The 16,977-nt window shown below is 35.5% G+C and overlaps 1 protein-coding gene and 1 long non-coding RNA gene across 2 annotated transcripts in view; one reads left to right on the plus strand and one right to left on the minus strand.

Annotated features, from left to right (window-relative positions):
* Positions 1–10,287, plus strand: part of LOC122149274 — a 62,859-nt gene extending 52,572 nt beyond the window's left edge. The window contains exons 4-8 of the long non-coding RNA XR_006162905.1: positions 51–181; positions 5,115–5,319; positions 8,553–8,619; positions 9,276–9,363; positions 9,697–10,287. This is a non-coding gene — a long non-coding RNA (uncharacterized LOC122149274). The remainder of the gene's footprint in view (positions 1–50; positions 182–5,114; positions 5,320–8,552; positions 8,620–9,275; positions 9,364–9,696) is intronic.
* LOC109055574 (potassium/sodium hyperpolarization-activated cyclic nucleotide-gated channel 1-like) overlaps positions 1–16,977 on the minus strand; it is an 89,193-nt gene that overhangs the window by 48,972 nt on the left and 23,244 nt on the right. The window lies entirely within an intron of this gene.

The following is a 16,977-nucleotide window of genomic DNA, read 5'->3' on the forward strand; positions in this document are numbered from 1 at the left end:
AAAATGTTATGAAATGTTATAGAATGTTATGCCTTTTCACCTCTTTGTAGATAATAATGCATTGAGAATAAAGCTAACATCAGGGGAGCTCTGCATTTCACAGAATGATGAGCCACTGCCCCGGAGGATTCAAAACAATTACGCTCGATCCCAAAGACAACAGTCAACATGAGAAGAGAAGGTGTGTTATCCATCTTATCTTCGCCTGCTAAAAGGTGTGATACTTAATAGCTATGCATCAATAAAACTGCAATAAAGGGCTGTTCTAGAGTCCGCAGCAGTTCTAAACTGGTTTTGCTTTAGTTTCCAGAATTTACATTAGACATTGAGTGGGAACCGTGATGCCACATTGCCACATCATATAAAAGTCAAATCCTGAGCTGTTTGTCCTGCTGAAAAGCAAATCTTTTAAACTAGCTAAGCTGGCCTTAGTTCGTCTGTTGGCTAGAGGGGTTTTGAGCTTGACCAGGCTGGGAGACCATCTTAAGTCAACTAAAACCAGCATTTGTGCAAAAGGTTAAACACAAAACTAAACAATACATAACATTATTAAATTAATTTATCTTTTTCAAACAAGAAAACACTTAAACTATCTTTAGATTATTAAATTATTTAATGTTTTTTTAAGAAGTGTTCACTGAAAGTTTCTTTGGGGAACCCAAAAATGGTTCTTCTATGGAATTCACTCTTGAAAATAAAGGTTCTTTATTAGTATTGATGGTTCCATGAAGAACTATAAACATTCACGTAACCTTACATTACACAAAAGGTTCTTAATAGTGGGAAATGGTTCTTTAGATTATTTAAATATTCTTTACACTAAGAAAATAATGGTTCTTTTAAGAACTTTTCTTCAGTGGCATCACTGAAATAAATCCCTTTTGGAACTAAAAGGTTTTTGGGAACCAAAAATGGTTCTTCAGTGGCATCACTGAAATAAATCCCTTTTGGAACTTTTATTTTTAAGCGTGTACCTTTGACATCAAAAAAGATATTCTTCTCCCTTTTAAAAGCATACTTATTGTGCTATCCTAAATATGCACAATTTTATGGTAAGTTGTTTTTCATCATTTGCATTTGGCTTTGTCAGAGCAGACCTGTTACTTGTTTTGGTCACGACCCACCCGTTGAGAAGCACTTTGTTAGAGGTTTCATTGAGAATGCCACCCACAGGCTCTTACGTGAAACATTAGGTACTCTTACACACGATTGCAAGAGTCCTCATCTGTCTTAGCGAATGCCTGGGATATTTGCATGTATTTTGAGCAAAGGTAGATTTGGTTTATGTTTCACAAGAGCAATACTGTCAGGAGCAAAGAAATGAGAGAGGAAAGGAGAGAGGGAGATACAAAACAGGGGACATGGCCTGAAATGATATGAGATTACATATAAACACAGCAGATGATTAGTCATATGCAAACTACATTATGTGCTGGCACGACAGAGACGGGGTGAAAGACTTTGAATTCCTAAAAAATCATTTCAGGCTTGGTAAGACGGAACCGGTGGCAATTTTAAATGGAGTGTAATAATGCAGAGAAATAGCTAGATAAGGGTGTGTGTGCGCGAAAGAGATACATATTTCTTCTTTTTGTTTTGCTGTTTAGTCAGTGTAGTCAGCTGAAAGAGACTATTGTTGTTATATAATTCACATTGTCTATTTTTTACATTTAGACTTATACACAACTTCTCAGACTATTTACAACAACATAATTGCATTTTACTCCTATAATGTTACACACTGCTTGGTGAAACAGGATTTTCAATGGATAAAAATGTATGGCAAGACTTGATTTTATCCATTGGGAATTGAATTAATTGTAAAAGTGGTCTCCACTGTATATGACAGGTAATTTTAGGGGTTGGAAAATAAGAGGAATTGGTCATTGTTAAAGATAAACATTTGTTTTTGTTTTTTTTTCATTTTGGAATAACATGAACTGATGAACACAAAAGCCAGAGATGTATATTAAACAAGCACTAAGGAGCGATTTTAATCAACCCAGGCTCATTAGCTTGATTTTAATCAACCCAGGCTCGTGCATGTGGCGACATTTTTGCAAAATGAAGTGTAATGTCCAATGAGTGATGCTTTGGTTAGTTTTTTTCTGAAACACTAATATGAATCTGGCGACATTTTATTGCTTTGGTTGTTGTATGTATCACGGCAGCTCAGAAATGAAATGTTTATGCTCTATTCCATTTGAAAATAATACACCAACTACCCTAAACCTAACTCATGGTGTTAAAGAAAGCAAATGTGAGATAAAATACATTTGCTTAACATAACATAGCATAGTTACAACATAACATAGAATTGAGCAAGGAACTGCATGAAAATAAGTCTTTATAAATCGATAATCTGCCCTGAAAACATAATTTGTGTGAAATATTTTTGGTGTTTTACTGCCAGTAGTGTTAATTTCAGCTGGAAAGTACAGTGAGTTGTATGAAAATGTAATTTTTTTGAGTTTTGCAAAAATGTAGACAGAGGCATGTTTTCCCAATAAGCCTAAATTGAATTTGACTCTTATATTGACTTTTTAAGAGCATGCTATATCATTACTATGAAATATTCCAACATTACAATTCAGGCTGAAACTCCAAACACTTCTAACATCACCTCCTACAGCTTGATAATTTGAATTGGTCAGTTTCATTCAACATGAATAAAGAGACAGATCCCTTTGGTTAATGTTATAGCACAGCGCACTCGTCCACTGTTAGCGAACGGCACGGGATAAAAGGTTTCAACGGCACTGGCTCCGAACAAAGCCGATGTTCTCTCCTGAATGCCTCCATGGGCACCCTCACTAATTTAGCCATCCCTCATTTGCATGAAAAGCCCATTAACTCCACACATCACTCAGTTTCTTTTCTATCCGGGACAGTTATTTCATTATACAGCCCTGGCCGGAGAAACTCAATACTTACCATACTTACCCCCATCCCAAAAAAAGATTTCTACTAATGTTTTTCCCAGCTCCAGTGGTCACTGAATTTGCATGATAAACCTAGAATTGCGGTGGATATTTCCCCTGCCAAATTAAAGCAGGATTTGAAGCTGAAGGTAATTGTTATCTATTTTTAAGTCGATGGGATTGCACTTGCACTCCACATATGGCTGGAATTACTAAGGTGTGAATTTGATGCCGTTTTAATGGCTGCTTATGGTATGGGCCTGAACGCTGTGGTGATGGGTTAAGTTCATTTTATGCTCCACAAAACCCACAGTGAGATGAGGTGACCTTTTGTAGTCTCACACTATTTTTGAGTTACTGCAAAGAAGCCGAGGCATCATTGTGAGCTAACAGAACAGACTGCCGAAACTGTCTCTGCAAATTTCTCTCAGATTTTGATGCTTGTAATGCGATACAGAAGCATTTCTTTATGAAATACTGAGGCTGTTGAATTTCTTTCGTCACAGATGCATTTGCTGTAATGAGAACAGATGTTTTAAATCTATGTAAATCATACAACATTAAAATGGACCGTATTAAGTTTCTCAAATGTCCCTTACTGTGAATAGTTCAATCAAAATATAACTTTATCCATCTCCATTTCTTGTCTAGTAAATAAGGTCATTTGGGTGGGGAAAATCCTGCTCTACATAATTTCTTGTTGTTTTATGTGACATACACTACATTATGGCAGTTAAATGTGTTGTGAGTGTAGCTTGGAGTTGCTTTCAAAACATTGCTTTAAGCATTTCTGACCAGCTCAGCATAGCAACAGTGTCTCAGCCAATGGCTTGAGTTTGAGGTGTGGCTATCTCTTTATTTAACAATGGCCTTTCACCTCTTACCTTTTAGTTTTTGAGGGGGAAAAATTACACAGAATTTGGCTTCTGAACAAATCTTAAAACCCATCTTGATTCTAAGCTGTAACAGTCACTGGAAATATTGTCAAAATACATTAAACCTTTAAATTGGCCTAAGGTAATGGCTGTATCATGAGCAGCATTTTATCAATAATGGTTTTCCTAGTCTTGTAAATACACCTCATGGGACTGTCACACAATATCAGAAAGTGCTGACAGGTTAAAGACCAAACCAATCTGAATGAATCGATCCAATCTGAAGTCAATATCCACAAACGGAACTACCCCCGGTTTCACAGAAAAAGCTTAAGCCTAGTCCCCGACTAAAATTTAAGTCTGAGCTGTGTTAACTGAAAGAAACTTGCACTGACTGATCTTAAAATATATCAGTGCCTTTGTTTTGTCTCAAGATGCATACCAGTTATGTGTTTTCTATGGGATTTTTTAATGAAAAATTACTTCAATGTCCTAATTGAATTATGGCCTAATCATGGCTAAGGTGATTAGACACTAAGGTTTCTCTGGCTAGGTTTATGGGTAACTAAACATGCCTTAAACAAGTATGCAAAACAGACACTGATGTTTAGCCAATGCATTGCAAGTGTCTTGTTAAACAATTCTTGCATTGCTCTAGCGGTAACAAGACTCAATACTCAAAGGTGGGATAGAGTTGCAAAATAGAGAAGCAAAAATTTTGTTATTTTGGTACCTAGCCATAAACATCTTGGTGATGTACTGTAGCTAACGTCAACTTTCTCTGCAAGCTTATCAAATTATTGCTCTGTCATGCCATTATCTTACCTGAAATAGAAAACTGGCTATTGAAGGAGGCTGTTTATTCAACTGTCTGTAGTAGCGTCCCTTTGTTGCAACCCTGGCGATACAACCCATACTTGTTCACTTAAGAATTGCTTTCTGACACATTTTGGAAAGCAAATTCCAGCTTGGGAGACAAAAGTGTCTGTGTTCATATGCTTATGTATTCTTCAAGACTTAACAGTTAACATTTTGTATGTCTATGTCCAAGTTTGAGTCACACAGTGGTTGGAGGTGATTCACCATTGGAGAGTTTCTGAGATCCCAAACCCATTTTATCCCCATTCTACCCATGAACAAAGTAATTAACCCAAGGTTGCTGCAAAGGGACCATTTCCGTGATTGTTTTCCTGTAAGTCACACTGGATAAAAGAGTTAGCTAAATTGTATTAGTGATTTCACCATACAGAATAATTAAATAATAGCTTGAGACATTATTTTGGAGTTTTCATACAATGTGTTACATGTTTTCCTTCAGGTCTTTTGAAATTTAAACAGTGAAGTGAAGCACTACGGGAATGCTAACCAACAACACTCAGTTGATGCTGAAGGTCACTGGTGGAAGGGCACACAGCACTTAAAAGATCAGACCACCAGCGTCAGATAACCCCTACCAGGCACAGCACAAGACAGTCTGCATCACTGTCCACCGGGGAAAATCATACGTCTGATCACTTATAAAGGTGTTAGTATTGTCTCCTCAACAAATTGCATGATTTGGGGTATTATTCTGAGGGGTGTTTAAATCCCTACCTAAGTATGAGCAATAGTAATAGTGATTATTTCCTTACAAATATTAAAAGAAAGAATACAGAATTATTACACATTAAGTTGTTTTGACCAGGGGTTGAAAACACAGTTTGACAACTCCTTATTTAGGCCACATGCCTCCTGATGACACCATTTTCTAGTTAAAATAGCTTTGTATTTACAAATATAATTATAAACGTAAAATGTGATCAATGTTTCTTTCAAAAGAGCTTGGTGATAAACTGTAGAGGAGCAGATGAACAAACCAAACTGAGTAGGAGGAATAGACATAAAATAAGAAAACGGTTTATAATGCTAATAAGTAGGCAATAGAAAGACCAGAGTCAAGCGGAAAGATCATGAATGCCAGAGCAAGCCTCAGGCACTTTCAATTGTTTCCCAACTCATTCTCCATCTCAAGCTAGTTTGTTTATCTTTCTTATCTCAGCTCAGTGGGGTTTGGAGGCAGATTCCTCTAGTTAGTGATTTGATTTTGTATCAGTTGCCTTCCTCCCCGATGGTGTTGTCTGTTCCATTTTTATAAACCTCAGTGGGTATGTAAGTTGTGTTCCATTGTGCCCAGTGCCTCAAGGGAAATATGATCAGGCTTATGAGAGCCGTGCATCCCAAGGCAAAGGTCTCTCAGAGGAATACAAACTTATGCATGTATATACACTAGTGGCGATATGGTCATTTTTTAAATCGTCATATCGTCAGCCCGTGAGATCATCGATACACGATATTATCGTGCATGGGTGGAGCAAGAGAGAGACTCTTTGTTCTTGTCACAGCATAACTATTTGGTGTTTTAAACCACGCAGGTGCACGAGAGAGAGCCTATGGAATCACCAATAATCAAAAAAATATACTTTCAAACATACTGATAAACTAACGTTAAATATAAAAATACTGTATTTAAAACAGCTAGTTCATCTATAGATGGACACAACTGTCATATCACGCATCCTGTGACAAATTTGCTGCATCTGCACACGGAAGTTATCTAAATGTTCTGCAAAATCTGTCAACGGTGAAAATCAATAGTAGATTTCATTTAAAGTCCAACAGTTTAACACTTTATTTGACGTGTTCGTTTATGTCCAATATTAAAGTATTCAAAACAGGTAAGTTCATATATTTGGAGTAAAGTTAAATTAAATGGATACATCAGTCATACAGCGCTCCGGACAGCCACAGAAACAAGAATGAGATGCATTCTAACATAATTGTGGCATTAAACTCAGTTAGTAAGGGCTCGTTTAAAATATTGCACATATATAGGTCGTTCAGATTACTTTTTAAAGTCCAATGAAATACCTTATATCTGCAGACGATGTACGTCTGTTTGTGGATGGAGACTTCTTCACCGGCAACAGACTCTAATCCTCATTTGCGCGCATGTGTGTGAAATGCGGTCCTGAAGTGAAATAGCTGGGCAGTTTGATAGCCGAATTATAATAGGCCGCCTAATAAAAATAAAAATAATTATTATTATTATAATTTAATACATTAATAGGAGAATGAGCCAAATATCATCTTATAGACAGAGACATCTGTTATCAACGATATCTCTCAATATTGTCGATACACAATACTATTGTCTATCGGCACAACCCTAATATACACACCCACATATATTATTTATCTTTTATTTTCTTTCTTTTGATTACATATGTACAGTATGTACTAACCATTAGTAGTGCAAAAGAAAAAAAAAATTATAGAACTAAGGCCAGATGCACTCATACTTCAGTAAATTATCCAAAAATATGGTAAAACATTGTTGCTGTGTCACTTATAATAGTAATACAACATAATTATGAGAGGTTCATGCTGTGGATTAAACTAGAACAGCAGAAGGAACATCTGCATTCGCTCCATGATAAATTAATATTAATGTAATGTCATCTAACTTACAGTGCATAGCGAATGTGTTGTAGAAGCATTAGGAACATTTGTGTTCACTTACACTGATAATTTCATTTGTAATTGCTTTCAGATTAGGTTTTTTTTTTTTTTTTTTTTCTTATTCAGTAACTGTGATAAGTGTTGGATTTTGAATTGCCATTTGTGCAGTGTTTAATCTGGTTACTGTGTAATTTAACACTTTATATAAAGTAAAAGCACATAAAAAAGCTTTGCAAGGTTACAATTTATTCTAGTCCAGATAAGAATAAAATCTATTCAGTTTATGAATGTGAAAAATGTGCCTAACAAAAAAGTCCATGTTCCTATACATACAATTCACTGCAGTTTCTAGCTGAACACTAGTGGGAGTAAAAGATCAAAAATGTGTATTCCTTTTCATGCAAATTATAATTATGGGGCAGATTATCAATCAACAAAGACTTATTTTCATGTGGTTCCTTGCACAATACTATGTTATGTTCTCAAAACAATTTTACAACAGTGCATGATTTGACCTTTTAACACCACTAACTGGACATTTAATTTCCGAAATGCTGCGACATGTACAACGACGATAAAAAAACGATCAGACTGTTCAATTGTTTGGGATCAAATTTAACATGAAAACTGAACTGAACTCAACTGAACTCTGAAAGTGTCACAAAACATGCAAGAAGCACCATGATATACTGTTTTCCAAAAGAGCCTGGTTTGCACATTCTACTGAAAATCTTGCTGACCGCAGCAATCTCTCATTCATTCCTATGCAAACCTTAAGAATTCTGCAGCAAACTCTGCTCAAACTAAATACTTTCTCTTGTTTTCCTCTCTATTCGTCTTCTCGACCTCCTTCTGTATCTCCACACTCCTTCTTTCTCTCCTCCCACCACTGTCTCTTGGAATGGCTCGGGCAACAGCAGTGATACAGTAGAGGCTTCTGTAACTCTATTAATCTGCCTATGTGAGAGATACTGTAGCAGTGTACAGTGCACCAGGGCTAAAATTAGCCCACGGCTGTGAGGCCTGATGTTTCACAGCACCCTGACCCATCATCATTCCAGCACTATCTCACATGCATGCATGCTTAGTACACTCACACACCGCAAAAACACAGACTGTATCTGTACTAACATAAAGAATCACACTCACACAGATGGACATATAGAGGACAAAAAATTACACTTTCTAAGTACCAAATGTGAGTAAAAATGGTCTGTAACAACAATTTAACATGTTTTTTAAAATGTTTTTATTATAGGAGCAGTTTGACTGAGATACATAAACCCTGTCTATGAGGCTGCATTCCCAGAATGCATTGAGACAAGGTGAGTGATCATTTTTATTTAAGATGGCCGATGGAAATGTCAGCTTTTTTAAAAATGTGTCATAATATAGGGCAAGTATGCATTGCATTATTAGTATTGCCACAAGGGGCACTATAGTCATAATAAGTATAAGCATTCTTTTTCTATGGCCAGCTACTGTCATAGTGGAGCAAAATTTTGAAGAAAATCTTGCTGAGAAAACTAGTTAAAGGGGTCGACGTAGTAAACTTGCTCAGTAGCTCACCTGGTACAGCATTATACTTGCAATGCGGAGTGCTGGGGCAATATCATTTTGCATAAATGTCAACACAGGCATGTTTTTTCCAGTGAGCCTGGGTTGCAATATAAATATCATGGGACAAGGAGAGATAGAGAGAGATTTGTAGGTGTTAAAGATAAAGACACATTCAGATTGTCTCAATCAGATTTGCGTATGTGAATCTCTAATCCTCATTAAAGAGTTTATTAGTCAGTTCCTGTGTGGGGTTCACAGTGTGCTGACAGAATTAGCTTTATTATTATAACAGCTCTGGAAGAGACATGCATAGTTTTGAACATTTTGAACAATCTAATCCAGTACTACATGCTGACTGCATGCTGACATGGCTTCTGTCACTCTAATTTCATATTGTGCATGTGCATAACCTCTATTAAAGGTTATCAAGGATTAGCATGGACTAATTTGCTGGGATTAAAATCCACAATTGAACTCAATACAATGACAAAGAAAGAGAATAGTGCCAGGTAATTATTTTTTTTTTTTTAATTACACACACGCAGACGCACGCATATATATAAACAGTAATACTGTGAAATATTATTACAATAATAATAATAAAAAAAACTATTTTCTATTTGATCATATTTTAAAATTAAATGTATTTCTTCAGTTCACCCTTCAGTGTCACATGATCCTTCAGGAATATGCTGACACTGATTATATGTATTTGTATTAATGCTAATCTTTAATTAGGGAATGGGAATCTTGAAATAGTACTACACAGAGCTGTATTAGTGGTATAACATCATGTTGATGTATTCGACATTTTGCAGCCTTGTTTTCCTTACCGATTTCAGGCTAAGATGCATCTTGTTTAAGAATCTTCACACACCCTAACAAGCTAAATGAAGTGGAAGGGCTTTGCACAGAAGAGGAAATGTGACTCACTGCATTTGCTTTGAGGGGTTTTCACTGTTCCAGAGGAAGAGGGCATTTTACAGTGTGCCTGGCAAACAGCCACATGGAAATGACATCAGCTTCTCTGCACTCAGTGAGGGCCTGTAAACCGGACCCCCATGGGGTGACAGAGAATGGGCCAGAACTTTGAGCACAGCCTCACCGGCTGTCATTAAACCTTCTGATTCAGCCCATTACAGATCCATTTCGCACTTTCACATCCTACCCACACTGACCTGACAGTCTAAAAGAGACGAGGGCCGATGGGTGGCCTGCTGTTAGAGAAATATATGTGAAAAAAAAGATGAGGGATTTATTGGAGGGAGGGAGAATAGTGATAAAAGTCTAAATTCAAATTAGGTGAGATGAACAGAATAAAAGAACAGTAAGACAGCACAAAATGTTAAGCATGAATACAATGAAACTGTAGGGATGGACAATATTTTGCTACCATGTAATGTATCAGCTGATTTTGTATATATACATTGTTAGATATAGGATATTTAATTGTGCATACTCATTTCCTCTATTTATACATTTGTATTGCATATAATTTATACTTTCAAAATGCTAAAAACTAATTTACACTGTTATGTAATCTTTAGCAAATCTTAAAATGAATAGCTATTTTTCATACAGTACATTATAATATTTTGATGCAGGTTTATTGTAGTAAACTAAAACTAAATTTCAGTTTATTGAAAAACATTTTTGTTAATTAAAATATATGTTAACTGAAATTAAACATTAAAAACTTTAAGAAAGTAAAACAGAAATGACAAAAAAAAAAATCTAGACATGTAAAAAAAAAAAAGAACTAATAAAAATGTAAGTAGAAAATATTAAAATAAAATTTAAACCAAAAACCATAATAGTATCCCAATGACATTAAAATAACACTAAATTCACTCAATGTATTTAAAGCTATTGAGTTTAGTTTTTACTGGTTTTTTTAGCTCTTTTTAAAATTTATTTTGTCAAAAATAGTGCATATTTTTATATCCTTTGTGTACTCCACAGAAAAAGAAAAATCATACGCTGTGGAATAATATTACGGTAAGTAAATGATGCATAATTTGGCTAAAATGTTCCTTTCAGGGAAATGCAACTTCAATTTATTAAGCATGAACATACAAAGGGAATGAATAAAAACAAACTGTGCAGTTCACTAAACTCAGCCCTAGTAGAAATGTCTTATAACTGTCCAAACTGTGTGACCTAATAGAGGCAGTTCTCTCTGATGAGTCCCTGATGTTATTTAGTGACTAGAGACATTATTAATTCAAGCTAAGGTAACGATCAATAAAAACATTCCTTTGGTCCCTGCTGCATGTGTTTGTGTATGTGTGTGTAGTGAATTTGGCAACTCAACCCTGTCGGCTATGTTTTACCTCAGAGCACAAAAACATCTGACACTTCGATTACTGAAGTTCAAAAGCTTTGTGAAGAGAGAAGGCAGCTGATCCAAAGGTCATCTTGCGGCAGCGTCTTTCACCAACAGAATAAATGCATTTTCTATCTTCAGAAACACAGAAAATGTCTGCGAAAGTTCAGGGGTTGTCAGCACATCACGATTCAGTGAACTGAAATCTGGGACATCCTGCTGAATTATAATGTATCAGTTGTGTGTGAGGGGAAGAGGCCAGAGCGATTTATTATCTTTGATAAGATTTGGGATATTTAGAAAGCCTTCTTGTAAACATTGCATTTCACCATAATCTGGCTTCCGCGTTCAGTTACGAATTTAAGAACAAACAACAAACGTGTTCCCTCACGTGTCTGTCCATCTGTCGAGCATTTCAGCTTGTCTTATCACTGTTGTGGCATTCTGATGTTTGTTACTTGGAATTGGATCAAATATCTTTATCCTTTTCAACTCTAATGAGAGTAAATCACATGGGCAAACTTCATTCTTTAATCTTCTATCCATTAGTGGCTTGTCCTGTAAGCCACAGCATCGGTGGTGATTTATGGCCTTTGGGAAAAGATCTTCTGTAACTGTTATTCTTTTATATTATATATAATTTCTTGGAAACCATTATTAGTGGTGTTAATACTTAGCAACCACCTAGAACACCCAAGCAACTGCATAACAATGCCCTGGAACCAGCTGAAAACACCTAAAAAACATGAAGCAATGCCCTAGCAACCACCTGGAACACCTTAGCTACTGCATAGTAAGGCACTAAAACCATCCGTAACACTTAAGAAACTATGCAATGCCTTAGCTACCACAATAGCATAGCAACCACAGTGAATGCCCTAGCAACAGCATAGCGATGCCTTAGCAACCTCCCTGAACTCCCAAGCAACTGCTTAGTAATGCACTTGGACCACTGAAGAAACCATGTAGCAATGCCTTATCAACCACCCTAAGGGCCATAGCAACAACTTAAGTAACACCCAAGTAACTGCATAGCTATGCTCTAGCAATGTAGCAATGCACCTAGCAATGTAACCAACCGGTATAATCTAGCAACTGTATAACAATGCCTTAACAACCATCCTGAACTTACTAGCAACTGCATGTTAATGCGTTTGAACCACCAGTAACACATAAGAAAACATGTAGCAATGCCTTAGCAACCACATGGACCACCCTAGCAACAACATAGCAGTCCCATTACAGCCACCCTAAACTCCCTAGCAACTGCAGAGTAATCCTGTAAAAACCTACCAGAACACCATAGCAACCACTTGGACCACCCTAGCACCTGCATAGCTCTGCTCTAGCAACCATCAATGTAACCAACCGGAATAAACTAGCAACCATATAGCACTACTCTAACATCCACCATGACGTCCCTAGCAACTAGTAATGTGCCAGAACCACCTAGAAAACCTATGACCCTATGTAGCAATGCCTTAGCAACCAGAACACCATGTTTCAGTACTGCAGAGGAACACGGGCTCTCATGAGAGGTGTAAAAATTCCCGTGCCGTGGGTCTGGTGTTGTGGTCTGGAATGAGTGGTGATGTGGAAAAGAAATGAGTTATGTTTTTTGCTGCCTGATCTCTCCATCTTATGTGCCCTAAGTGGCACATCCTCCCTGCATGTCACAGCTCGGTCTGGGCTGCAGTGGGTCTGTTTTAGTCTCAGAAGCGTGATAACCTCATCTCCTCTGCTCTTTTAATCTGAGCTGTGGCACACTGAGGCCTGAACGAGACACAGAGCTTCCAAGACAGAACAGCTCTCAGCTCTCACTTCTCTCGCTCCTTACCGTCTCATCTGTCAATCAAAATGGTGCACAACACTGACAAAAAGTACAAATTGTGTGTGTTATATCTGATACAGATTCACAGAATTTATACCATAGAAACAATTTGTGTATGTATAACAAATAATTTATTGTAAACAGTACATATACATTTAATTAAATTTTATTTCATTTACTTATTTTTTTATTTTGTTTTGTTTCGTTTATTGTTTTAAGAAAGTATATATTGGCAATTTTTGATTTTGAGTTTGGAAGGAGACAATTAGAACAGATACTTTAGGAACCTGATAATAAAAACATGAGACAAAAGGCCTATGTTACATTAGCAGCTTGCATTGTGTGTTATTTTAAAATCATCCTTGTGTGGAAGGATTCTTAAGCAAACACTCAAACCTATCATGCCCAAGGCCTCATATTTCAATGCTAAAGAGAACTTATTTATGGGCTGAGGGTAGAGGCAATCGATCCTTGGATGTAACACAAGAACGTGGAACAAAACAAAAACACAAACGAGCTAGCTTCTGTTAAAACAGCATTTCTCTATGTACATTCATTAACAGCGAGCAGCGATAAACCTTTCATTTAAAAAGCCTTAAAGGGCCTAAATTCCGTGCATAGCTTTCCTTTTGTATATATTATTTATTTATTCGATTTCTCTGGGTTCTGCTCAGTTCATTTGTTATATGGGTAACATTAAACTATAGATCTTATTCAAGTTACCCGTTTTCATTGATGGAGCATTCCGTATGTCCTCAATATGAACAATAAGAGTCATTAAAAATGCAGCTACGGGAAAGCTGGATCGATTATATTCTTTCATATACTGCAAGTCCAATGTAGTGGCCTCAATATAATGCATGAAATATTTAGTTGCCAATATTTGAATTGAATTGAAAGAAAAATAGTTGCACGCTGGAAACAAAAAATATGGTAAAAGACAAATGTTAACAAGTTCATTGTTCATATTGGACTATTGGTTTGAACAATGTATTTAATAAACAGTTTTTGTTTTTTTCTTGTTTACCAGTGAAATATCTTTGAAAACTAGTTAAATTAACTTTGTGTAAGATATTGCTTGATTTCAGAGAGTTGAGAAGTGGATATGTTTGGCTTGGCCTATATTAGACGGAGAGACTACACTTATTGCCTGTTATTTCCATCTGGCATCTTCACTACGATAGCCACAACCTATAAAGCGGCCAAGACACCATCCACTATCCCTAATTATAGAGCCTAAATTACCAGAGTTAAATTATTGATCAAGGCCACAGTTAATGGTTGTGTCAGATAGTTGATCTCCCATGATTCAAATGCCAAACTCCTGATCCCAGACAACATCACTCAGCACGTCTGTGATCATTCACACAAATGAACATTCTCATGTGGGTCGGAATGGGAAATTTTTTTATTCCCTTCGGCACTCAGGGAACCTTATATAGTTCCTGTAAAACAGCGCCTTCAGGCAAATATAACAGTGTGCGATGTTTGATGTAAAATGCTGACCTGGCACGATCATCTTACAGGTTTGACATTTCAGTAAGTACAAATATTAAATTATTTATATCATCGGACATTTGAAAACATGAGATAAATACAGGTTAACCACAGGATGTTGTCTTAAAGGAAGAAGCAGGAACTTATAAGTTAAAAACTATTTTCATTATCAAAACCATTAATATTTTCATTATATATATATATATATATATATATATATATATATATATATATATATATATATATATATATATATATATATATATATATATATAATCTAAACAATGTGTGTACTTAAATTATACTATGCTATAATATACCATAATTATTATAATTATAAGTTTTATTAAGTATTTTATAAGTATTTAATATTTTTGGTACCCTCTCTCTCACACTATCTCTAATTGTTTATATTTAATATATTAACTAATTTATTATATTAACTCAATTTTATATATTTTTTTATTTGTACTCTCTCTCTGTATATATGTTCATATATATTTATACATGTATATACATATATGTATATATAATTTTACATTCTAAAAATTGTTTCTATATAATATTTTATTTTTTTGTAATATATTCACATATATACATGACAAAATATGAAAATAAAAAAATAATAATATTATAATATATATATATATATATATATATTTTATACACTATTTAAAATAAAATAGTCACACATATGTGTGTGTGTGTGTGTGTATATATATATATATATATATATATATATATATATATATATATATATATATATAAAATGTATTTATTCATTGCAAATATTTATGATTGCCTGTAAAATACTTAAATAATAATTTTGGATACCATACAATTCTGGCATTGTAAGACTATATGGTATCATAAAAATAAAATGTTAGATGAAGACAATAAACTTGATGGTAAGTTAAAAGGAGGTTTTAAAAAACTTTTAGAAGCCTAAACAAATTTAAATTTATCAGAACCATCATATAGTGACATTTTCATGTTAGTGACATATAATGTAACAATAGTCAGAACATATGGGCTGAATTCACAAATAAATCCTTCAGCTGCTGTGAGATCTGAGTGACTGTCTAATGTTTCCGTGATGTCTCTATCTCAAACAGACTTCTGTAAGTGACTAAAAATGTTGCTCGGCTCTGTTCTGATGTTTGGGGGGGCTGGGGTGGGGGGGTTGTTCGACTGTCTTCATAGCTAAAAAAAGCATCTGAGACTGCCAGAGCTGTCTGATCTCTTAGTATAATCAAGTCTATGATCAAGAAACTTTTTTTTTCTTGGCCTTGCAGCACAATAGACGCAGAGCATCCAGGCTCAAAGGCTTCCGATGTAATCACGTCAAATCACAGCAACTCTCAATGCAAGACGATAAAATTACAGCTGCAACATTCAAAGACTGACATTTCGATTAGTTAGGTCTTGGGTGGTCAGTGTAGTTTTACAACTAACTAATCCATTCTGAGGTTTAAATGAAGAAGCTACTTCATTAACCTCTAACACTGTCTTTAATCTGAAGGACCATATTTAGCCATGCTGGCTTATTCATTCCAGTGGGAGCGCTGCGCTGCACACACACAGAAATGCATGCAGATATCTCACACACATACATGCTGTACTGTTCCAACGACAGATTGGTCGCAGTGTAATACCAGCAGAGAGCCTAAAAGCACATTGATTTAAAAATGGCTGACATCTCTCTTGTTCTCTCTGGTGTCTCTGGGCCAGTACTGTTCCCGCTTCCATTTTTAAAAGGATTTCTGCTCCCAAGTGACGTCTGTGTCTTCAGAATTTCAAACATGCAGACATGTGTGCAAAATAAATTACATACTCTACTGGTAATCTTTTATGCGCTCATCTTGTAAATATATGTTCTTTCAGAATCCAAAAGCCATGTGGGTAATAACATTGCACCCTCAGATGTTCTCATATAATCAGAGCAAGCCTTGCCCTACATGATGTCCCCCTTGAACATTCTTTTTCACTTACAGGTATGTCAGATTGTTTTATGCTCATCAAGGCTGAATTTATTTGATCACATAGTAAAAACAGTATTGCTGAATATATTATTACAATTTAAAATAGCTGTTTTCTGTTTGAATATATGTGACCCTGGACCACAAAATCAGTCTTAAATAAGCTTTCCATTGATGTATGATTTGTTAGGATAGGACAATATTTGGCCGAGATACAACTATCTTTTTTTTTGTACATTTAAAAACCGAGGTTAGATCAATGATTCCTACAATCAATCAGTATAAAAAAAATGCAAAGCCTATCCTAAGTGAAAGAAAATAAGTTGACGAAAAGATTGAATCTAATATTTGGTGATAATATAGCATAATGAGAGATTTATAAGCTGGCTTTTTTTTTCTTCTTTTTTTTTTTGTAAGTTGTCATGGTGTAACATGTTGTTCCAGATGAAAAAAAAAAGCACAAACATTTTGGAAGATGTTATACCCTTTG

Source organism: Cyprinus carpio, chromosome A21 (genome assembly GCF_018340385.1).
Source record: "Cyprinus carpio isolate SPL01 chromosome A21, ASM1834038v1, whole genome shotgun sequence".
Taxonomy (NCBI): Eukaryota; Metazoa; Chordata; class Actinopteri; order Cypriniformes; family Cyprinidae; genus Cyprinus; species Cyprinus carpio.